Consider the following 9720-nt stretch of genomic DNA (forward strand, 5'->3'; position numbering starts at 1 on the left):
GAAGGGGAAAGGGGAAGAAAAGAAAGAAGGAACATGAAGTACATCCCAATGGCATCAAAATTAGTTCAAAATTAGTAACATTAAATCCATTACAATTTCAAGAGCAGCTTTCATCATACCGTTAGGACGAAGCAAACCACTGTTCAGGCAAGGAGAGCACACTGACTGCTGGTTTACGCCAGAAAGGAAATCACGCCCAGGGCAATCGCTCAGCGACAACGCGCTGGCCACACAAGAACCTACAACGAGGTGCTGTGCGGTGTGTGTCTACAGCCAGCACAGAAGCCTGGGGACACAGGGAGCTGACATTTCCCTGGAGCTCACTGGCCAGCTTGTCTGTCCAATTGCTGAGCTCTGGGTTCAGCAAGAGATCATGTCTCGAAAGAGTGGAGTTTGATAAAGAGGGCAGACAAGACAAGACAAGACAGACACACACACAGAGAGACAGTTTTCGTCAGCTTGGCAACAAGGGCAACGTACCTTGAAAAGGGTGATTCATATATTCCTAGTACCAACACCAAGTGATCAAAGGAAAACTGTATTACGAACTGCATAGAGCAGGGTGGCCTCGTGGCAGAAATGAACTTGGCTCTAGGCAAGGCTTTAGTCAGTGTTACATGCTTTACAAAGACCTGTGACCACACAAGAAACCAAGTCCAGGCTGAGCCCATGCACGTATTCTAAGGGGGGGGGGGGGAATAAACCACAGCCTTAAAATTGCTGCTGCTTTAGTTAGGCCTGTATGCTGCCCTGGAAGAGACTCCACCAGCAGTGGGGAGAATGGAGCGGGCCGTGCACTGTGTGAAAGGAAGGCAGAATGACGCTGGCTCCGCAGCAAGGTGGAGTCCTGGCAGTGGGAAAAGAGCTGGTAAGGCAGGTGAGGGCACCCTCAGAGGCGCCCAGGTCTGCCACCATGAGGTCACATGTCTTACAGTGCCAAGGTGATTTCACCAGTTGTGATGAAGTAGAGAGCGGGGCCTAACGTAAGCAGACATATGGTGGGGCACAGTCAATGCATCCAGTATCTCTCTGACCCGAATGATGACAGACTTCACTCAGTTCCCCAACGTCTGCAGTCAGGCGTGTAAATAGGTGTCGACCCAATGTATTGTAAAGATACATAACCCAACAGAAGAGTGATTCTCCGCCAGCATCGCACCCTTCAGCCTCGCACTCTCCCCCTGCCTGTTGCCATCGCAGAAGTGAAATCCCCATTTATACCTGGTGCTCTGCAAGGGCTTGCTGTGAACAGCAGGCATGGAGAAATGACACAAATGTGGATGTTGCCACAATCAAGGCGCAATTACTCTGTCAAGAAAGGTACATAAAAGCCAGGGAGACGTGAGGGCAACATCTGTGTGAGGGACGATGTGGTACGACATACAGATGTCTCATGTAGAGAGTGCACGCGCACACGCACACACACACACACACACACACACACACACACACGAGGACATAACTTAGACATATCCTAAGAAGCTGTGAGGGAAACGGAGCATGGTGGCACACCATGGCTGGTGCTCATCACCAAAATGCTGGGGAAACAAGAACAGGAGCAGCTTCAGAACTCACCAGCCTAAAAATCAGCAAGTTCCTGGACAGGTGAGGTATCCTGTCTCAGAAAACAAGGCTTGTTGATCCAGAAGAACAACTCACACACATTCGCGCACACACACAGAGAGAGAGTGCGCCTGTATGACCTTTCATGTTTCACTTCTTTCTTGGCATCTTTGTACCATAAAAGCATACCACCCATCTGGCTTCTGTTGTGAGGTCCCAAGACTGTCCAGTGTCTATCTTGGCTTCACAAGCATCTTTCAGGTTGAGTTACCTGAGATTTCAAACAACGTCCTAAAACTCAAAATGTCGTCAGATCTCAATCAGCCCACAGTAAGTACTCTCAGCTTCTTTACGGGAAACCATTTACATCTCCATCTTCACAGCTCATTCCCAGCCTGAGGAGAGTGAGCAGACACCACCTCAGAACTCTGGCATCATCCAGAGGCTTTAAAATCAGCGCGGCCTACAGTGAGACCAACAGCACTGGGGCTTCTTCAGTGACAGAGGAGGACGCCTGAGGCTGTGGACGCCTGAGGCTGTGGTCAGGCTGAGCATCCCTGTGGCTAAGCTCCTGCTCCATCTTCCCTGGGTCCAAACCCAGGCCACCAGCAGGTGGCACTCTCTGAGCACAAGTCTGCAGATTAGAAACTGAGGGCCCTTGAGTCCATCAAGGCAAGAACATGCTTAAAGGAAACATCATGAGTGGCATTCAAAGACCTGGAGGGTGAATGACTGAAGTGCTCAAGAGAAAATGGCCAATGATTTACACAGCTGGTAACGCTAATCTTTCCTAGGTAACTCGTTTAAGGTTCAGCACGCATCAGCGCGCTGCGGTGGGTGGGGAATTACGCCATGAGACGACAACTCCATGTGCCAAGTGTTTGCCGTGCAAGCCCGAAGACCTGAGTTCAGACCCCTGGCAGCTGCGTAAACCCGGGCGCCGTGGAAAGCCATGGAAAGCCCTGGAACCAGGTGCTGGAAGGCAGAAACAGGAAAGCCCGGGCAGTGGGCGTCCACAGCTGGGATGACAACCGCCAGGTTCCCAGAAGCCCCGCCCAAACTCTAAGGGTTGGTGGGAGGGCATAGGGCATACGGGCGGAAACAAGGAGCTCCTGACAGTTTCCCTCTGTTCACCACACCCCCGAGCTGCACAGACACGCTGCACAGACGAAAGCAGCAGCTAAAAACTGAAAAGTAGAGTGGACAGCAACCTAAGTCAGCCTCTGTCACACGCACGTGCACACACACACACACACACACACACACACACACGAGCACACACGCACACCTTCACAACTCAGGCTCATCTGAGCAGCCCCCCCCCCCCCCCCCCCCCCCCTCCGGCCCCCCCCCCCCCCCCCCGTGGTCCTGCCTGTTTCCCTCCAGCCCTCCGACCCCTCGTCTCATGGAGAAGTCGTTTTCTCTGCAGCACTGACGTGGAACCCGCACACACACAGAGAAACGTTAATAAGATATGTTTACTAATCAAATGGATCAGTTTTCCGAAACCAGCAATCATAAAATTAGGTACATCACATGAATTTGCATATTCATTATGCGTCATTTCAAAACAACATATAGAAAGGAATATCTCGAGTGGGCTGTTTCCCACACGGAATCCCACACGCAATCCCACACACACTGCTGGACAGTTTTGTGTCAGCCTGACACAAGCTAGGGCCCTCAGGAGGAACCTCGACTGAGAAGAGGGTCTCCGGGTCTCCACGAGGCTTCCTGCAGTTCTCAGCCGTGTGTGCTTCAGCTTTAGGCTGCGAAATCTTCCAGGAAGACTTAAATGTTCAGTGTCAACCCATCTTTAAAGACTGAGGGATGCAGGAATGGGTCTCTCCCTGGATCTATCAGCTTAACCAGTAGTTGCCAGTGAGTTAACCAGTAGTTGGCCGCCAGGCAGACCCAGGTGCACTAAAGGAGGCATTCCGGTGGACCGTAGGCCATCAGGTTGGCCATGACACCATTGGGAAAGTTCCTGTGCAGACAAGCAAAGCCTGCACAGCCCCTGAGGCAGCGCTGGCCTGGTCAGCTGATATGGGCTGCCCTGGAGAATCACTTTCGGGGTGTGGGGAGGGGAAGAGGAGGAGAGATCCCACAGAACAGAAAAATGTAGTGTCTAAGCTGCGATATCACTGTTATCATTCTGCCTCATATCATTTCAGCATCACTGCTGATCACGGAGGGAAGTCAGGACCGGGACTCATGCAGGGCAGGATCCTGGAGGCAGGAGCTGATGCAGAGGCCACGGAGGGAGCTGCTCACTGGCATGCTCCTCTTGGCTGTCATCAGTACCAATTTCTGAGGATAGGACTGTGTTTGAGTCCTTCTAGCTTTAAAGTTCTTTGTGTGCCATCACAGATTTCTGCCTAAAGTGTGTATCAGCCATCCACAGGAGCCATGACACTTCCTAAAGCTCTCCGCTGTGACCATTTCCAACCCAGGTTAGAGCAAACAGCGGTGAAGACTCCTGAAGGCTCATGCCTGCCCGTCTCACAGCTCTGGCCACCCTGGCGTCACAGCCTTACATTCTCCTGAGCACAGACTTCGTGGCTTCTGTAACCGCAGGCTCTCAGAGGCTTCCAGGCTCTGTCCCTGCCTGCCTGTCCACTTCCCTGTTTAGCATCCGCTCTGTCAGTAACAAATTGAGTGGGTTTAGGCAACAAAAACCCTCAGCCATGGCCACAGCTGACCAGTAGAGGACCGCTGCAAAGTCACTAGCATGCTTGCCCTTTGGCCCTCAAAGATCAGGCACAGCCTGAGCCAGGGAGGTAGTTCTGCCTTGCAGGCCAAGGACTCACCATCCTGGATAAGGAGATGAAACACATGAATGCATTCTAGGGCTCACTGGCCGGCCAGCCTCGCCTACTTGGTTATTTCCACAAGCCAGAGAGATCCAAAACAAACAAACAAACAAACAAAAACAACACCAAAAAAACCTAAGAAAGAAAAATCCAACAGTTGGCTCTGACCTTCACATACCTGCACACAAACATATATACACACACACAATATTTCCCCACCACACTTTGTGTGGTGTAGTGTGTGAGTCTGTGATGCAAAAAAGTAAACATGCCTTAGCCCAAGAGCCACAGGCACACAAGCCTACAGGAGCCACAGGGGCTGCTGGACCCGGCAGGAGAGGGGAAGCTGATACCGTGTGGAGGGTGTGAGAACCAGGCTGTTCCCACACCCTGTCTGTGGACAGGTCATGCCTGACGAGACACGAGTAGGTCATGCCTGTCATGCTGCTCACACGGGGAAGCACAGAGCACAGACTTTGGAAACAAACTCACTGACCTGGTGCAAGTGTGAGCACAGCACGTCAGCAGATAGCCGGCTCATCTGAAGATAACACGATCCAAGTTCAAGTAAGACGATTTCTGAGCACTTTGAAGTCCTCAAGATTTTCCTTCTGTCCTTGCTTCACCTCTACTCCAAATCCTACATCCTGCCAGAACAAAACCCTTCCAGCACTGCTGTCCAGCATGGTCCAGTACGGGAATCAAATGTGGTGTGCTCTCACTCTCGCCTCCTGGACCAGCCTGTGGTAAAATTCCAGTCCCAGCGAAAGAAGGGAGGGAGGGAGGGGGGGAGGGCGGAGTTTACAGTTAATAACATAGCCTTTTAGAAAACACTTCCAGCTGCTTGCAGTGACACAACTGGATTGTGAGAGGAAGTGGGTTGCTAGGACCATGAGTTCAGGACCAGCCTGGCTTATACATTCAGAAGACACAATGTGGCAGTCAATGAAACTACATAGTGCTTCAAGGTGGGCCAGCTGATCCAGTAACAGCAGTGGTCACACAGTCCTGAAACCTCTGACCTTCATCTGCATGCCATGACACGCACACACATACCCCCACACACAAACACATGCAAACAGTGAGATACATCACTGTGACACATAGTATCATCTTTAAAATGCATCAGAATAGAAAGATGGACTCATTAGTGGCCGCCCAATCCCGCATATGGACTGCCTCCAGGCTGCAGAGACACAGCAAATGCTCCTCAGTCCTGACTGACAGAGCACGGGAGCAGGACAAGGCGTGAAAGCTGCACCCACAGCCCCAGCCCTGGCGCTGAGGGAGTCGCGGTGTGCCTCCTTTAACTGCTCCAAATTAGATGTTGGCAGCTCAGGAGGCAGGCACTGCCCTACTGCCCAGACGAATACAGCCATTCCTCAGCTCTTCTCCCTCGCCCTCTAGAGCAGAAAAAAAAACGATCCATACGCTCACCAATTATTTAGATATTTTGTTGTGTTCAACATACTATCAGGAATTTTATGACAGGAAAACTTCCCAAATTCTCCTTACAGAGAAATCCTTAAAATGCTCCAATCAGTCTCCTTCTTTGAAAACATGAAAACAGAAGGAAGAGAAAGGCCGTGAAAATCTGAAGCATTCTATAAAATGGAAGTTAGGCATGTCAACAGAATCTCAGTTGTAAGGCGGAAGGCCTGATGCAATAAACAAATCTGAATACTAAGTGCTCCGGAGGTTTGCTCCTAACTAGAAGCTCCTTAAGGAAGTTACTGCAAGTTAAAGTCATTGCATAGGTATAATGTCCTAAGGACCCAGAACTGATCTCTTACCCACCAGGGCTCAGGGTGCGCCCTTCCTGGCTGCATCCCCCAAAGCGAGGAGAAACAGGGGAGGGGCCGGGGAGCATGGCTGGAGAGACAGCTCAATTGCTAGGAGCCCTGGCTGCTTCCTGAGGTCGCAGGTTCTATTCCCCACACCCATGTGGCAGCTCCAGCATCAGGAGCTCTGTCGCCCTCTTTTGGCGTCCATGGGCACTGCACTCAGATGGGACAGGCATATATGCAGGCAAAAACACCGGACACACATGAGAACCAGGGCCCCTGGGCACAAGCTGCAGAGTTTACAGTCTAACCAATAATGAAGGGACAGTCACGGGAAAGGTCATATGCTTTTTTTTTTTTTTTTTTACAAGCGATAACAAAAATTTATTGTAAAATAAGAAATTGGTATATAAAAAGGGGTATAAAAAGGGAAGAGTAGGGGAACGGATACATTCGGACAGGCTTTGGAAGAAACTGACCCTGAGCAGAGTGGAAAGAAAATGGGTCTCGGAGGATACGGACCCTATGAGAGCCCAAGATGGCCTCTTACAGGGCATGGGGCGGGGTGAGATTTCATCTTAGATGCCAGCAAGTGGCTGGTAGGATTTCGCTGGCCCAGCAGAGACCTGGCAACTACTGACCATTCCCCAACCGGGGCCGTGAACCAGCACTCCCGGAGGGGCTGAGCCCTAGCTACAGGGTAGTAAAAGGCAGTGGAAGGGACACACATTTGCTCCTCCTCTCTCACAAGCCCTGAGAAGTAGGAAGGCTGGTGTGCACTTCACAGCTGTGCCTGTGCAAGCTGGGAGAAAGTAAACTCGGTCACCACTGCCCACAGCCAACTGTAAACTCCATCCCCACCTACGAGGATCTTCCACTCTTCAAGCCTCTCCCCGAAGCCACAGTCTTAAAAGCTGGTGCTCCCACCACCCTCCCCAGAGCAATCCAAGGGGGGGAGGGGGAGGGGTCCAAGCACCCAAGTCATAAAATGGCAGGGAAGGAAGGGGGAGGGAGGCTGCCGAGGGGGCAGGAAGTGGAGGAGTCAGTCTGAGTCAGGCTCCTCTCTCTTGACCTTCTTGTCCTTCCTGGTCTTCAGGCAGCTGGAATGCTCCTGCAGTCTCCTGACTCCCCGCGGCCTGCGCATCCTTCAATTCCAAGGCTTCATTCAGCTCTCGGAAGATCTCGGAACGTTTCCCCCACGGATTTAGAGGGTGAGATATTCTCTTGAGGGTGAGGTTTTCTCTCTGCCTGGGGAGAGGAGCTGGCGTCGGTGGGCAGGCTCACTTAGCACTCCCTTGGGGCAGTGCAACGCTGCTTCTTGAGAAAACGTTCTCCTCCGTGCGGCGGCCTCTCACTCGAACACGAACCTCAAAGCTGTTCGGCCCAGCAGGTTGCCCCGGGGGTCCTCCAGGGCGAGGATGGTGAGGATGGGCCGGCGGCTCGTGCCCCCCACGGAGGAGCCGTCGCACGCGAAGCTGCAGCGGATGACGGTGCAGCCGGAGCTGAAGGTCCGCCTGTGGCCCACACGCCCGGCGGGCAGGTTTCCTTGCACGCGGACCAGATGATGGCGAGGGGCCACTCGCTCGCGTGGCGGGCAGCGGCCCACCACCGCCGTCCAGTGCTGCGTAGACCGCCAAGGCGCGGGCGCGGGTGCCAGGGGGAGGGGTGGAGCTGACCCGCAGCTGCCCGGGCACGACCTCGCCAGCCGGCAGAACAGCTTGTTGAGGGAAGGGGAGTACGTGCAGGCCGTCCCGGAGCGCAGGAAGCCCAGGCGGAAGCCATAGCTGCCCAGGAAAGGTTTGGGGGAAGGGCTGAACGATGACAGGGGCAGGGAGCGGCGGGCGCAGGGGCCGCTGGTGCAGGAGCCTCCAGCGCAGGGTCTCCCGCCCACGGAGCTGCGGACACCGGGAAGGCCTCGCCCAGTTCTAACCAGTTTGTAACAATGCTGGAACAGGATCGGATCCTCCGTGGACCCAGACGGCAGCGAGGTGGACAGAGGCTCTTTAGAGGAAGTAGTTTCGACAGGTCTGGAAATATCTCCTGACTCGGAGGGGGCTCAACGCTGAGAGATCCGACCGTGGCTCTTCCATGGCAGTATCCAGGAAGCCAGCCAGGCTGCCTTTTGGCTGCCATCTAGTCTCCTTGGCCGCCCCTGCTCCATCTTCGTCCTCCAGGCAAGTTCATGATCCTTACAGAACCTTCTGTCTCTCTTTCCCTCCCACCTGGGACCCCCTCCAGTCACGTGCGTCTTAAACCGCTCAGGAACTCCTCAGGGTCTGAGATCATGTGACCACCTGTGCCGCCTCCCACCCGAACCGCAGAGGTCTCCATTACTCCTCACGCCCTTGTATCCTTTTTTCTCCTTTGCCGTCCCTGGTCCGGGGTATCCCAGACTCCCCTTAAACTTCTGACTCTTCCGCCTGCGGCCTCTGCTTCCCAGGGGCTGGGATTACAGTCTCTGCTTTACTAACTCCTGAGAGTGGAGCCTGGAGTGCCATGGGTGGTAGGCATCTTTAAGAAACTGCATCCTTCTGGATCAGCGAATACAGGAACACAGGACGCAAGAGTCAGGTGAAGAACCTGCATAGCTCGAACACATGTCCAGCCAAATCAAGGACAGTGGGGGCTTGGCTTGCCATGGCTTCCAAAGAACATGAGGAAATCCATTTTCACAGACGTGTCTCTTTAAGCCTCTCTTACCCTAATGTCACTGAATCTATGAATATCATTACTAAGGACGTGACTGTTCATTCAGGGTTGTGGTTATAATCTGCCATGATTTTTAATCTATCACAACCCAGTACAAGGAGAGTTTAAAATAGATATAGTTCATAATTATGTAGGTGTTGACATATATGTATGTGTAGATATGGGTAACCCACAACCGAATACAGAACACAGTCATTAAGTTCTTGCCTCCTCTTCAGCCATGGGCAGAAGTCCAGGAGACACTTTGAGGAAAGAGCCAGAGTAGAGAAAGTACTTGCCTGCAGTGTGCAAGGCCCTGGTGCAGCAATGCGCCCAGGAGCTAAAGGAAAGATGATCAGAAGTTCAAAAACATCCTCAGAGCACAGAGCATCTGAGGGCAGTGTGAGAGCCGCTACATATGCCCTTGTCATAGGGGAATAACTGAAGTTCATGATGCCTATTCTTATAAAATTGAATGTCATTCCCATTTCCAACTGGTTGTGCTGATGTACAAGGATGGTTTTGGGGGGAGGGGGCTTGGGTCCTAACTGTGCCATGCGTGCAAACCACCTCAGCCTGGCAACAGCACAGAATGAGGGAGAAGAGAGTGGGGCAAAACATCAGACTTCAGTGTTTGTTTCCACACGGCTAATCTTGGCTGTAATTTGACTACATCTAGAATTGACTGAAAGTGCAGACGGCCTAACAGGGCTGTGGGGACTTTTCTTGATTGGCCATTTGAAATGAGAAGGTCTGCCCTGAATCTGAGCCACCTGCTGATGGCAGCCCACAGAAAAGGACAGGAAAGGAAGGGAGCGTTTCACTCTTTGCCTGCTTGACCGCACTCTCGCTGGCACATTTATCTCCGTTGG

The 9720-nt window shown here is 52.6% G+C and overlaps 1 pseudogene; it reads right to left on the bottom strand.

The window, feature by feature from the left end:
* Positions 1 to 7202: 7202 nt before the first annotated feature.
* On the bottom strand, positions 7203 to 8250 carry LOC129684410 (cellular tumor antigen p53-like; annotated as a pseudogene).
* Between the last annotated feature and the right edge of the window lie 1470 nt (positions 8251 to 9720).

This window comes from Psammomys obesus, unplaced genomic scaffold, assembly GCF_907164565.1.
Source record: "Psammomys obesus unplaced genomic scaffold, mPsaObe1.curated_primary_1811, whole genome shotgun sequence".
In the NCBI taxonomy this organism is placed as follows: Eukaryota; Metazoa; Chordata; class Mammalia; order Rodentia; family Muridae; genus Psammomys; species Psammomys obesus.